Raw genomic sequence first — 9,537 nt, forward strand, 5'->3', positions numbered from 1 at the left:
TTCATTCATTCAATTTTCATTAGAATTTTCGTCCTCTTTCCTGTGTCTTCTCTGCATTTTTTCTACACTTATATTAAGAAGAAAAAGAGAGAGTTACAACAGAGTTTTGGTTCGCCAGACTTGGTTTTGTAGTGCTGCAAAATCAAGGTGTAGTCGTTACATCCTAGAAAGTAGACGCCGGTAAATCTCGAAGCACCAGAGCGAGGGCGGAATCTACTTTAAGGAGATTGTGTCTAACACAAGCCTCGACGTTTAATTTTGTAAGCATTTAATTCGGAAAATAATTTATAATCATTTTCTGAGTTATTTTATTTATTGTTTATTTTATTTTCACATTTATTTTACACAGACATACCACCGTGGGTATAACATTTTCATCATCTTTTTTGTTTAATTTTTTTTCGCAACCGTTCGACGAGTCCGACACCTAAGTATTCAGGTAAGATTCTTCATTATTTCCTCTTCTTTCTATTCGTCTCTCTCTTTCTCTCTCTCTCTCTCTCTCTCTCTCTCTCTCTTCTTGCTTCGATTCTCCTCTCTTTTCAATATGTTTTTTTTTAAAGAAACAATTCATTTGCTTCCTATTATTATGCACAATCAAAATTACATGAAATAAAAACTAATAAATTTAAAATCTAAGAAAAAGAAAGAGAAAGAAACAATTATATTTTATTTTAGAGTTCATATGCTAGTGTATAATTTGAAAAAGAAATGTAAAATATATGTGAAATGTGAATGAAATGTGAATGAAATATAATTACTTTTTTTAAATTCCTATCAAAATTCATGAACCAAACACAACATAAGTACTTGAAAGGGGAAGGTGTAAGTTCAATTCGTCCAATGTGTTAATTTAATAGCTAAACCACTAACGACCAACTTTTGCGTTCAAAAAATAAGAAAAAATGTTTTAAATTCAATAAATTATTTTTAAATTAGTGAAATTGACTAGTATTTTTATATTTTTGTCTTTATTTTGCTTTTCAAAGGAAAAATTATATTATGGTCAGTGGACAAAGTCATATGAATTATTGAATGCTCCTAGAGTGTCACGTGTTCATACTCCTCCATTAACGGGTTGTGTGGGTTGTTTTGTGGGGGTGTTATGTCCTTCTTAACTTTTTTATTTTTTTTCGAACTAATTGTTTTCTTATTTTGTTTTCTTTTTGTATTTTAAAAAATCGTGAGGCTAATGAGTTGATTGTATGGATGCGAGTAGCAATAGTAGGGATAGATTGTACTCTCCGAATCTCTCTTGATGTATGTCGTATTGCTGTGTTTTTACTTTCATATTTTTAATGAAATTTTTATTTTACTGATAAAAAATAAAAAAATCAAATAGGCTGTCAGAGTTAGAGCCAAAAGGTTAGTGAGCTTTGTAGTCTCTACTGAATCAAGATCCCTTCCTTACATTTCCTTCTTGCATTTCCTACTTGCAGGGCCATTGGGCCTACTTTTGGGCCCAATTTTGATAATCCGAACCGTTCATATTTTAACATTTGTTCAGTATATCATACCTGTAAAAAATCAAGTTGATCGAATATCAGAAAGCATGTATTCGGAAAACTGTTTATTAAATTCTTTTAAAAAATAGTTTTTAGTTCGAGTTTTCAGAACACATGCTTTCTGATATCCGATCAACTTGATTTTTTACAGGTATGATATACTGAACAAATGTTAAAATATGAACGGCTCAGATTATTAAAATTAGGCCTAAAAGTTGGCCCAATAACCCTGCAAGTAGGAAATGCAAGGAGGGGATCCTGATTTGTCTCTATTACTGTGGTCAGGGGCGGAGGGAAGGAGGGCCCGGGGGGGTCACGTGCCCCCCCTGAGTTTTGGAATAAATTTTTTTTATTTATACAAACATAAAGAAAATATTTTATATAAAAATATTATTTAAAGTAAAATGTCAATGATATTTTTTAAATTATAAGAACAATAATGATTATTTTGATTGAAAATAAAAAGACTACAATATTATTATCTATAAAAATTTCAATATAATGGTAATCTTTATCATTATTGATATGCAAACATAATTAATCTTCATGAAAATATAGAATTTATTGAATTATTAGTTACATTTAATATGCAGAGTTCATCCTTCATGTGTTTCTTTATTATTGGTTGCTAATATCACATGTCAATGATTGCGTGGAATGACTATTATATTGAATTTTTACGCATATTTTGTATAAAAAATTACTTTATCATTATATAATTTATTTTAAAACTTTATATCCATGACTTTTTTTAATGTTGTCCATGATACACTAATTACAAATAACACATTCACTTTGTTTGGTTTGAATTTTCTAAAAACACTTTTTAAAAAATTCTACGTTTTTGTTTTTCGTATTTTTTTTTGTTTTTATTGAATTTTTTTAATATTTTAAGTAATTTTTTTTTAATTTTTAGACACACCTAACATAAATATACTTAAAAAGTATAATTTTTGCAATTTTTTTTTTAAAAATTCATTAAATACCAAAAAATAAAAAAATAAAAAAAATAAGTACATTTTTCATATTTTTATTTATTTTTAGATACATCATGCATCTAAAAAAGTAAAAAAAAAAAATACTTAAAATTTTATAAATATTCACTGAAAACAAAAAAAATAAAATAAAATAAAAAATAAAAAACTTAATTTTCAAAAAACTTAATTCAAACAATTCAAACTAAACACACTGATTTTGTTTTTTTTATCTTTCTTGAACTCAATCGTAAAAATTTGTGTGAAATATTTTTGTAAATATTTTCAATATTGTAATTAAGAAGTGCCACTCTAATTTATTTTTTTGACTCCGCCACTTACCGTGGTGTACTCGGTTTGTCTGTCATTTTTAAACCATTGGTTCCAATCCATTTGAACTTCTATAGCAAATGTAGGATGGACCAAATGCATTACTGCCGGTCAATTTTGACTGATTGAGCCTCCGTTTGGGAAGTGGGTTGGCTTTTTGGCTTTTTGACTTTTTTGGCTATTTGGGAACAGGCCTCGTTTGGGAACATGCTAATTTAGTAACTTTTTGACTTTTTGGCCTCGTTTGGGAACAGGCTAATTTAGTAACTTTTTGGCTATTTGGCTAAAAAGGTAGGTAAAAAAAACTTGTATGTTTGGGATGACTTTTTGGCTAATTACGAAAAGATGTGCAAAAAGTAGAGAGAAAAGAGAATCTTTGACTTTTTGGTATGGGTTGTTGGCTTTTTGGCTAATTTAGTAACTTTTTGGCTAATTGGCTAAAATAGCCTCTTGCCAAACGAGGCCAGCTTGGGCTAAAAAGCTTGGTTTGGGAAGGGCTTTTTGGCTTTTTGGCTTTTTTGACTTTTTTTGTGAGAGAAGAATGTAATGATTATAGGTTGGATGTGATGTTTTGTTTGTTATGGCTAAAATAGCCTATTTTGTTTTTTGTGGCTAAAATAGCCAAAAAAGCCTGAAAAAGTCCTTGCCAAACACAGGCTGAGTATGCTATTGCAATGGATCGAGTTGTTTATTAAATTTCAATTAATTTGAATTTGATTTATTTATAAAATTATAAGTATTAGTAAATCAGGACTGATCCTGATTTTGCTTGACTTGACTCAATCCGACACTATTTACTTACAACCCTAATTATAATCTATGGCCATTCCTGAACAAGCAGGGCTATGGTTTTTACTATTGTTTGTCATCAATATTACATTTTGAGGTACGTATCTTTTTCTGTATGTTTCTTAGCATATACATATGAAAAGGAAGAATCAATCCTATTCCAATGTTAAATTACAAGTGCTCCATCTCGAACCAGGAAAATCATCAAATTTAGGGGGTTATTATTACCTCGTTAATGTGAAATGACACATAATATGAATCTCAATCTCACAAACTTACAAGTGATATTTTACGTGTCAACCATATGATGTGTTTTTTATACCCTTTTTGTGCGCTTAATGTATTTGAAAAATTAGTTAGGAAAAAGTTTCGTGTACTCTCATCACATGCACAATTATTAAGTAATTAGTATAATTTGTGTTCATATAAAAACGAAGGATGTAAAGAGACTTGAACTTTAGAGTAATTCTAAAAGTTTAGAATTTTACTTAACAATATAATCTGTAGTTCACATTAATTGAAAGTATGCTCAATCATGATCATATATTATTTTCCTAAAATTTTAAATATTTTTCTAAATACTTTACTGTGATCTACTCGTGAAGATAAATATTTGACCTTTAAATCCGTAATTAGTCCATTATAATTTCTTTTCATAATATTGAATTCAAATGGTGTACGACTATATTCATAGTCCACAAAATGAGTTCTTAACTAATTTTTGAAGGGAAATTCTATGTGGAACCATGTTTCAGTTGCGCCTTTTGTTGTGTTTATAGTTATAATTTATTGTAGTGATAGTTATAACTTCTGTAGTATTAATTATGATCTGTTGTGATGTTAGTTATGACATTGTTTATGATTCAAAAGATATTTAGTTATTCCTTATATAGTTTTTTGTTATAATTATTTTATTTGATTTTTAGTTATAACTCAAAATCATCTAATTATGACATTTGCGATAAATCGTAAATATCATAAATTACATATAGTATACCCTAAAAAAGAAAAGAAAAAATTAGTCTAAGGTTCCTCTCCCATTTTAGTAATGGAAGAGATTCACAATTTCATTTTTTTGATGTCTAAGGTCCCTAAACCCACACCATATATCATATAAGAGAAATTTGACTCTTTGTCTCCCCTCCTCTACTGCAGAGAGGTACTTCCAATCTATATGTCTCTCTATCTCTCTCTCTGAAACCCTAGACAGAAGAGATGGGCAAAGTCAAGGGCAAGCATCGTTTGAACAAGACTACCAGAACATGGCTACAGATCTTGCGCAGCATGGGAGCTCATCCAGCTCGAGTCCAAGTTCAGCTTCCTCCGCTCTTCCCGCGCCATCCTCGAAGGCCACCGTAACGTCAACGCCCCGGACTGTAGCAACTTCATCGCGAAGTCCGACATCAAAGAGATCGTCGCCATTCGCTCAGATCCAAGCTTACTTTTGCTTCAACGACTCTCCGGCATTGCTATCCATTCCCTACTGGTCTTCTTCGGTTTTTCTAGAGAGAGAAACACAGATTTGCAGGCAGCCAACAAAGAGAGAGAGAGATCGACGGTGGTACTAGATCAAATGAAGACCAGAGCTTTCTTGTCGGCACTGTTATCGCGAAATCCTTTGACTTATGTATGCAAGTCTTGGATCGGAGGAGACAGTGAGACATACAAGGAACATTGTGGAATTTATCTCTTTCTCTCTCTTTTCACTGATTTAAAACTCAGTGAAGTTTAACTGAGTAAAATTGGTGAAGTCATATATGTATGTATATATATATATATATTATACTGTTTGTTTGTGTTTTTGTTTGTTTGATACACTCAGTGAAATTTACTGAGACAACTCAGTGAAATTTCAAAAAAACAAACTCAGAGAAATTTGTTTAATTTTCTCTACCTTTAACTAAGTAAAATTGGTGAAGTCATATGTATATATATGTATTGATACTGTTTGTTTGTGTTGGTACACTCAGTGAAATTTATTAAGACAACTTAGTGAAATTTCAATAAAAAAAACTCAAAGAAATTTGTTTAATTTTCTCTGCCTTCAAGTGAGTAAAATTGATGAAGTCATATTTATGTATTGATACTGTTTGTTTGTTTGGTACACTCAGTGAAATTTACTGAGACAACTCAGTGAAATTTCAATAAAACAAACTCAAAGAAATTTGTTTAATTTTCTTTGCCTTTAACTGAGTAAAATTGGTGAAATCAATTTTCTCTGGGTTTGGGAAGTCTAGAATTTATCAATTTTCTTTGGTTTGAAAATTGGTCAAATTGAACCCAGAGAAATTTGAATTTTCTTTGGAAGTTCAGAATTTCTCTAGACAAAATTTCTCTGGATAAAATTTCTCTAGATCAAATTGAGGGGCCTTAGACATTATGAAAATATTAGATGTCCTTTATGTTATAAAATCTTAATACCGGGACCTTAAAAAAAAAAAACCCCCCCAAAAAAAAGGAAAAAGAAAATAACACTGCCTTTTATGATGATATTAACTAAAATTGTCCTCAAATAAAAAAATTATTTTCCTATAAGTCATTTTGAGGTTAATTACATAAAATGTGAATACACAACTAATAATACTATCATTTCAGAAAAATATTTTTGTATCATTAGAAAAATTAGAAAAGTAGCTCAAATGAGTGGTAAAGTATGAAGTGCAAATTTAGGCTTGCGTGAATTACACTTAGAATGAATTTGATTTGAATTAAAGTTACGGTAATATTATTGATATAAATTATGGGATAAATTACAAACACACTTTCTAAGATTTAGTTAAATTATAAATTAGCTCTTGTGATTTTAAAAATTATATTTTTCCCTCGAAAGTTTTTAATTTCATAATGAATAAGTCTTTTTATTAATAAATTATCAGGTTAATTAATAATTTTTAATAATATTAAAATTTTATTTCAATTAATAATTCAGATAATTTTATTATTGTATAAGTGAACAGTTAAAAATTTTACTTTTTTAATTAATTTTATTAAATAAAAAATTTTGACAAAAAAATATTTATAATTTTTTAAACCATAAAAAATAATTCACATTTTAAGTAAATTTTGAAGATGTATTTGTAATTTACTCTCAATTATATAAATTAAGTAATGTATATTAAATTTACGGAGTCAACTCAAGCGAGAAACTAATGATAAGAAGAGCTGCAGCAACCACCTCAGCTAAGTGCATGAACCCAATCCCAACCCCACCCTGACAGTGTCAGTGACGCCTTCTCAACAATAGTCCTATATAAAGCCTCTCCCCACTCACTCCTAAAGTCTCTCAACACGCCCCTCAGAGAAAAAGAGAGCGAGAGTGTGAAAATGCCTTGTTCAACAATCATGTCATCTTCGCAATCTCAATCTCTGGTGGTCTCTAACTGCACTGTCTTTCCTGATCGCCAATCCATAATCGCAGACCTCAAGCTCTCCATCTCCGACCTCCCCGTGCTCTCCTGCCACTCTCTCCGTCTCCGACCTCCCCGTGCTCTCCTGCCACTACATTCAAAAGGGTTGCCTCATCACCCGCCCTCCTCTCCCCATCCACTCTCTCCTCAAAAACAGCCTCCCGCACTCTCACCCACTTCCCCCTCTCGCCGGCCGTCTCTCCACCGATTCCCAAGGCTACGTCTACGTCACATGCAATGACGCCGGAGTTCACTTCCTTCACGCCAATGCCTCTCACATTCACATTCGCCACGTTCTCTCTTCCACCGATGTTCCCGACTCTGTCAAGGACTGGTTTGCTTTTGATCGGACAGTCAGTTACGAAGGCCATTTCAACCCCATTTTGGCTGTTCAGGTGACCGAGCTCGCCGACGGTGCCTTCATCGGCTTCTCCGTCAACCACGCCGTCACTGACGGCACTTCGTTCTGGAATTTCTTCAATTCATTCGCCGAAGTTTGCAGGGGAGGAGCAAGGCGGATTTCGAGGCCCCCGAACTTCTGCCGCGACTCTGTCCTGATTTCTCCGGCTGTCCTCGGATTCCCCGACGGGGCTCCCAAAGTCACCTTCTCCTTCGATGCGCCATTGCCCGAGAGAATCTTCAGTTTCAGCAGAGATTCGATTCTCAAACTCAAAGCCAAAGTCAATAATTACCGACAATTGATCGACAACAGAACAATTAACACCGCTGAAGAGTTAATGGGGAAGCAAAGGAACGACACGCTGAAAGTCGCCGACGGAAAATCCACCGCAATTCTAGAGAATTTGCTGAGAAACGGTAACGGCGGAGCCCCAAATGCCAAAACGACAGAGATTTCGCCGTGTCAGTCACTTTGCGCGCTACTCTGGCGAGCGGTGACGCGGGCGAGGAAACACCCATTGTGATCATAGCCCCATCAAAGTTCCCCAACGGGAAACACCGTGGGTTGCCCTCCCAATCCTCTAAGAACCGTCTCACCGTTTGGGAATCGTGAGCCAACACATTTTTATTCAGCTGCTCCGCCCACCACGGCAAATCCCTAGACAAAACGTCGTTGGCTGTGGCGTAGGTGGGTATGCTCTGTATCGCGTTTCCAAAGTAGTACGGGTCGAGCATCGGCTCGAGCCGGTGGCGACAGTTCACCGCCATCCGAAACGTCGTCGTCTTCAACCCCGGAAGCTTCCTCGACCGCGTCACCGCTCGCCAGAGTAGCGCGCAAAGTGACTGAAACGGCGAAATCTCTGTCGTTTTGGCATTTGGGGCCGCCGTTACCGTTTCTCAGCAAATTCTCTAGAATTGCAATGAATTTTTCGTCGGCGACTTTTAGCGTGTCATTGCTTTGCTTCCGCATTAACTCAGCGGCGGTGTTAATTGTTCCGTTGTCGATCAATTGTCGGTAATTATTGACTTTGGCTTTGAGTTTAAGAATCGAATGTCTGCTGAAACTGAAGGTTCTCTCGTGCAATGGCGCATCGAGGGAGAAGGTGACTTTGGGATCCCCGTCGGGGAATCCGAAGACAGCCGGAGAAATCAGGACAGAGCCGCGGCGGAAGTTCGGGGGCCTCGAAATCCGCCTTGCTCCTCCCCTGCAAACTTCAGCAAATGTATTGAAGAAATTCCAGAACGAAGTGCCGTCAGTGACGGCGTGGTTGACGGAGCAGCCGATGAAGACGCCATCATCGAGCTCGGTTACCTGAACAGCCAAAATGGGGTTGAAATGGCCTTCGTAGCTGACAGTCCGATCAAAAGCAAACCAGTCCTTGACAGAGTCGGGAACATCGGTGGAAGAGAGAACGTGGCGAATGTGAATGTGAGAGGCATTGGCGTGAAGGAAGTGAACTCCGGCGTCATTGCATGTGACGTAGACGTAGCCTTGAGAATCGGTGGAGAGACGGCCGGCGAGAGGGGGGAAGTGGGTGAGAGTGCGGGAGAGGCTGTTTTTGAGGAGAGAGAGGAGAGTGGATGGGGAGAGGAGGGCGGGTGAAGAGGCAACCCTTTTGAATGTAGTGGCAGGAGAGCACGGGGAGGTCGGAGACGGAGAGCTTGAGGTCTCCGATTATGGATTTGCCATCAGGAAAGACAGTGCAGTTAAGAGACCACCAGAGATTGAGATTGAGATTGCGAAGATGACAGGATTGTTGAACAAGGCATTTTCACACTCTCGCTCTCTTTTTCTCTGAGGGGCGTGTTGAGAGACTTGAGGAGTGAGTGGGAGAGATGGGGAGAAGCTTTATATAGGACTTGGGAGAGATGGGGAGAAGCTTTATATAGGACTGTCATGTGGTTGAGAAGGCGTCACTTACACTGTCATGGTGGGGTTGGGATTGGGTTCATGCATTTAGCTGAGGGAGTCCGGATCCTATGCCGCGTTATCCTGCGGTGGTCCCTACGGTGCCTCAAAACGCGAATTTTTCAAAAAAAAACAAAAAAACAAAAACAAAACATATACACAGAGAACCAAACCAAAGAAGAGAGAGATGAAAAAGATTCAAGCACAGAGGAAAATAAAGATAT

The 9,537-nt window shown here is 35.9% G+C and overlaps 1 pseudogene; it reads right to left on the bottom strand.

Moving 5' to 3' along the window:
* Positions 1–7,685: 7,685 nt before the first annotated feature.
* Positions 7,686–9,173, bottom strand: LOC145797784 (putative acetyltransferase At3g50280; annotated as a pseudogene).
* Positions 9,174–9,537: the final 364 nt, after the last annotated feature.

Source organism: Camellia sinensis, chromosome 8, assembly GCF_055761805.1.
Source record: "Camellia sinensis isolate YWXY chromosome 8, ASM5576180v1, whole genome shotgun sequence".
Classification (NCBI taxonomy): Eukaryota; Viridiplantae; Streptophyta; class Magnoliopsida; order Ericales; family Theaceae; genus Camellia; species Camellia sinensis.